This window comes from Mirounga leonina, unplaced genomic scaffold (assembly GCF_011800145.1).
Source record: "Mirounga leonina isolate KUSES-001 unplaced genomic scaffold, KU_Mleo_1.0 Mir_200, whole genome shotgun sequence".
In the NCBI taxonomy this organism is placed as follows: Eukaryota; Metazoa; Chordata; class Mammalia; order Carnivora; family Phocidae; genus Mirounga; species Mirounga leonina.
Window position 1 is genome coordinate 23,133,569 of NW_023270503.1, and position 6,089 is coordinate 23,139,657.

The window sequence follows — 6,089 nt, forward strand, 5'->3', positions numbered from 1 at the left end:
AATGAGGGAGAGAGAGAGCACATGAGAGGGGGGAGGGTCAGAGGGAGAAGCAGACTCCCCGCTGAGCAGGGAGCCGGATGTGGGACTCGATCCCGGGACTCCAGGATCATGACCTGAGCCGAAGGCAGTCGCTCAACCGACCGAGCCACCCAGGCGCCCCTGTTTTATTTTATTTTTTTTTAAATAACATCTTTTATTTTGAGGTAATTGTAGATTCGCAGGCCAGTTGCCGAAAAGAGTACAGAGAGACCCTATGTACCCTTTATGCAGTTTCCCCCAACATTTTGCAAAACTTTGGTCTAATCTCACAACCGGGATATTGACACTGACCCATCCGATGGTTGTACTGAGATGTCCCAGTTTACTGGCTCTCATTCACGTGTAGTTTCATGCAGTTGTATTGTGTGAACGTTTCTTGTCCACCAGCAGAGTCAGGGTGCAGCTCTGTCACCACATGGACCCTGGCATAGGCCTTCAGACCACACCCCCCTTCCCTTTCCTTCCGAGCCTAGCTGCAACCTAAGCTCTGGCAATCACAGGTTTAGTCTCCATTTCTGTAATGTTGAAGTTTCAAGAGTGTTTTTTTTTTTAAAGTTTTTTTTTTTTTTTTTTAATTTGAGACAGAGAGAACGAAAGAGAGAGAGCACATGAGAGGGGGAGGGTCAGAGGGAGAAGCAGGTTCCTTGCTGAGCAGGGAGCCCGATGTGGGACTTGATCCAGGGACTCCAGGATCATGACCTGAGCCGAAGGCAGTCGCCCAACCAACTGAGCCACCCAGGCGCCCCGTAGTTTCAAGAGTGTTAAGTAAATGGAATATATAGTATGTAACTTAAAACACTTTGCAAATTTAGCATAATTCCCTGGAGACTTCAGTCAAGTTCTTGCATGGATCAGGTTTGTTCCTTTTTATTGTTGAGTAATATTCCATCCTGTGTCTTTTTCTTTTTAGAAGATTTTACTTAGGGCGCCTGGGTGGCTCAGTCGGTTAAGCATCTGCTCTCGGCTCAGGTCATGATCCCAGGGTCCTGGGATTGAGCCCCGCTTCGGGCTCCCTGCTCAGTGGGGAGCCTGCTTCTCCCTCTCCCTCGGCCTGCCGCTCCCCCTGCTTGTGCTCTCTCTCTGTCAAATAAATAAATAAAACCTTTTTTTTTTATTTGCCAGAGAGAGAGAGCCAGAGTGAGAACGAGAGAGAGAGAGAGCTCAAGGAAGAGGTTTCTTTGTCACCTAGAGCTCCAGCCCGGAATGCTGAGAATCCTGAAGCCTGGGATTCTGAGACACTCCTATATCCTGACAACCACCATGCTTCCCCACCCTCAATCCTGTCCCTTGAGCTCAAATGAGCTTGTTAGATGTGATTGACCTAGATTATAGTCTTTTGGGACAGAAACTGGTTTCTTTCCTTTTCTTTTTGATTTTTAAAAACTTTTTATTTTGAAATAATGATAGATTCACAGAAAGTTGCAAAGATAGTACAAAGATGTTTCTTGTCTGCTTCACTCAGTTTCCCCCAATGGTTATGTTTTTTTATGTCACTGTAGTACAATACAGAAACCAAGCAAATTACCTTGGTACAATGTGTGTGTCGTTCTTCTTCTGAACTGTGACTTTGTTTTCACCAAGAAAGCAGGGGGGGAAGCTTCAGTGGACACAGCCTAAAGGCCCCTGAGTAGGCACTGGCCTAAGAGCCCCCAGAGTGGGGGTGTCTCGGCCCTCTCTTTTTATATTCTAGTACTTCTGCTTAAAAGTCCTTTGCATTCTGGGCCCCTTCTCTGACTTCACTGCTCCCTTCCCCTTTGTAGAGACCCTCAGAATACAATCCCATTTTTGCCTGCCATTTCTGTTCCTCAACCGCTTCAAAAGCACTTTTTAAAAAAAAGATTTTATTTATTTATTTGAGAGAGAGAGAGATCACAGAGGGAGAGGGAGAAGCAGACTCCCCACTGAGCAGGGAGCCCGAAGTAGGGCTCGATCCTAGGACCCTGAGATCACGACCTGAGCTGAAGGCAGACGCTTCACCGACTGAGCCACCCAGGTGCCCCCAAAAGCACTCTTATAAGACATCATTGACTTGGTCACACCTTTGTTGTTTTTTTTTTAAAGATTTTATTTATTTATTTGAGAGAGAGAGAGAGAGAGCACATGAGACGGGGGGAGGGTCAGAGGGAGAAGCAGACTCCCTGCTGAGCAGGGAGCCCGATGCGGGACTCGATCCCGGGACTCCAGGATCATGACCTGAGCTGAAGGCAGTCGCTTAACCAACTGAGCCACCCAGGCGCCCGAACTTTTCTATTTTTTAAAATCCTGGCCCTGGGCACCTGAGTGGCTCAGTTGGTTGAGCGACTGCCTTCGGCTCAGGTCATGATCCTGGAGTCCCGGGATCAGGTCCCACATTGGGCTCCTTGCTCGGCAGGGAGTCTGCTTCTCCCTCTGCCCTTCCCCCCTCTCATGCTCTCTCTCTCTAATAAATAAATAAATAAATCTTTAAAATAAAATAAAATAAAATAAAATAAAATCCTGGCCCTGTGCTAGTTCTGCACACTGTGGGTGCTCAGTAAATGTTGATTGACTGAGTAAACAATAGACTTAGTCACCGGAGTGTCATACTCCTTCTTTCCACAGGGAGAAAGGAACAACATTAGGCAGAGCAGGCTGGATCCCTTAACATGATTATCTGAAATTTGTGGCTGGTGACTCTCTCCCCCAACTTTATTGGGTACATTCATCTCCACAGAATAGATATTCCCAGAGACCACTAATGCCGCCAGCCCAAATGGTGGACTACTAATGATTGCCCTGACCCTGTTCATCTTGAGTCCCTCACAACTGAAGCTGCTGCCTGCTTCCAGCCCAAGACAGGAGGAGGACCCCACGCTGTTTTGGCACGAGCTCTACTGAAATAAGTACGCTCTAACCAAGTTCAATACTGTGGGCCCAGCTCCGCGTCTGTATGAAGGACATTCTACCGTGAGTCAATGGATGACCTTAGCAAGTAATTTTTTTAACCTTTTAAAAAATACAACTTGAGATAGAATTCACACAGCGTACAGTTCACCCATTTAAAGTGTATAATTCAGGGCCCCTGGGTGGCTCAGTTGGTTGAGCGACTGACTGCCTTTGGCTCAGGTCATGATCCTGGAGTTCCGGGATCGAGTCCCACATCAAGTCCTGCATCAGGCTCCCTGCTCAGCTGGGAGTCTGCTTCTCCCTCTGACCCTCGGCCCTCCCCCCTCTTGTGTTCTCTCTCTCAAATAAAATATTAAAAAAATAAAGTGTAGCCCCGAAGCCTGCTTCTCCCTCTCCCACTCCCCCAGCTTGTGTTCCCTCTCTTGCTGTGTCTCTCTCTGTCAAATAAATATAATCTTTAAAAAAAATAAAGTGTATAATTCGAGTTTGTAGCATATTGAGTTGTGCAACCATCTCCACAATAAACTGTAGAACATTTTCTTTACCCCCCCCGAAAGAAACTCTTTACCCATGAGCAGTGACTCTCCAATTTCCCCCCAACCCTCAGCCCTAGGAAAACATGTATTTTGTTTCTACGGATTTGCCTATATTGGGTGTTTCATATAAATGGAATCATATACTACATGGTCTTTTGTGATGGGCTTCTTCCACTTAGCATGTTAGCATGTTTTCAGGGTCCTTCCATGTTGTGACATAGCAGTACTCAGTTCCCTTTTTTTTTTTTTTTTTTTTTTTTTAGTGGGCTCCACGTCGGAGCACAATACGGGGCTTGAACTCACAACACTGAGATCAGAGTTGAATGCTTAACCAATTGAGCCACCCAAGGGCCTCTCCTTTTTTTTTTTTTTTTTTAATTTTATTTTTAAGTAATCTCTACATTCAATGTGGGGCTCAAAGTCACAACCCCCCAGATCACGAATCACATGCTCCATCAACTGAGTCAGCCAGGTACCCCTCAATCCCTTTTTTTGGCCAAATAATACCTCATCCTCTAGATATACTGTATTTTATTTACCCATTCATCAGCTGATGGGCATTGGGGTTGTTTCCACTTTAAGCAAGTTATTTCTCCAGGTTTCAACTTATTCATCTATAAAAATGGGAGTTGATAGCTGTCTGCTTCAGAGATTACTGAAAGTAGACATGGAATATATGAATATATGCTTCCTAGTCTGAACTAGGAAGCACACATGCAGAGACATTATATTAATATTTACATGAGAGCAACGGAGAGTGCCGGGGCTAGTGGCCCAAAGTCTGGCCCATTGTTGGTTCCCTCAGGGCAGTTAGGTGTCTCTGGGTCCCCATGTCGAGGCCTGTTTGCTTTTTTTCTAGGTGGCAGTCTGCATCTCTCAGCCCGGGCCTGTCATCTCATTACCATTTGTTGCTAGGAGACCAGGTTAGAGCTGAGCTCGCCACTGCCACCGAATCACAGGGGAAAGATACTGAAACATCAAGGCCGTTTCATGTCATCCCGATTTTTAGCAAGACCAAGAAAAAGGGCTGAAGCCACAGGTGTTCTGGGGGGCCCAGGTTTATGGAATATCTTGCCAACTCTCACTTTCCTGATTTTAATTCGCTTCCTCTCGCCTCTCTCTCTCTCTCTCTCTCTCACACACACACACACACACACACACACAGAGTGCCCGAGTGACTTCCCCTCCCCCCGCCCATCATTAAGTGTGTTAAGTAATGCAAAAACATTTTAATATTAGACCAAGAAGAAGTGAATTAGGAAGGAAAGCTTGTTGCATAAGCACAAAGATAATAAAATCCAATTTAGGCATACGTACTGTTTGCTCCCAGAACTTCCTGCTCCTTCCTGCAGGTATTTTATAGCCGTAACATGTGTGGGTGCAAGGAGGTTAGAGGGGAAAGGCTGGGGTGAGGAGTGGATTATAGAAGAATGATTGTTTCCTTTCGCTAGGAGCTGCCTGGAGCAGAATTTCCCCTTCAAAGCCTTGGTAAGAGCAGCTGGGGATAATGAACAGTGGTTAAAGATGCTTTGTTTTACATCCAGCAAAAAGGATCATTAACACTTGGGTTTTTTAACCAAGCCTGTGGAAGGGCCCCTGCTGCTGTTGATAATCACGGTAACCCTCAGGGTAGTGGGGGCAAAGGGGTGGGTAATTCACCAGAAAATGGTATTCACTGATTTGGATTATGTGCACCACTGTGCCTCTCCATTCACGTGCTTAATTAAGGGCTGACGAGTACAAAATAAATGAAACTGCACTTCTTCACTGGAACAATCTGGGGAGCCGCAGAAATTCTGCAGAGAGGGAGGGGATCTGCCAGGAAAACAGTGGTACCATCTCCTCGTTACATTTCTGTACTGGAGTTAGTCTTAATGTCACATGATTCTTAAGGGGCAAAAGGCTTGAGTCCAAGGGACCTCTCCTTAAAATCGTGGTATGGGAGGAGGAGGAGTATAGTTTCTTTCTTTTTTTTTTTTTTTAAAGATTTTATTTCTTTGAGAGACAAAGAGCACAGGGGAAGGGGCAGAGGGAGAAAATCTCCAAGCAGACGGCCCACTGAGTGCGGAGCCCAATGTGGGGCTTGATCTCAGGACCCTGAGATCATGACCTGAACTGAAATCAGGAGTCAAACATTTAACCGACTGAGCCACCCAGGCACCCCAGGAGGAGTGTAGTTTCATCTTCATTTTATCAAAGGAGAAATAAAGACAAGGGGCCATGACAAGGACAATACTAGATAGCTAGTCTAGGGCGTTAACTCACATCAGGGAAAACCCCAGAAGGAAGTTGACTCCACCTTATTTGTGACATCATGTTTTACATCATTCAGAAGTTTTCGTAGAAGTCTCTATAGTGACTCTCAGGTTGACTGCCTGAGAGTCATTTCCATTTGTTCAGTCCCGAGGCGGGGGCGGTGGGGTGGGGAAGAGTAGGGGGTGGTGGTGAGAAAATGGAATTGCTTTCTTATCGTTCAGTTAGGCAGATCTGGATGGAGGGAATTGAACCTAGTTCACAAAGGGTTCCCAAATGCACACTGGCCACTTTGACAAAGTGCATGGAAAGAGCAAGAAGCCAGGGCTCCAGATTACTTAAACTAATGCTCCACCCCCTTCCTCTCCATCTCCAGATCACTGCCAGGACACTCTT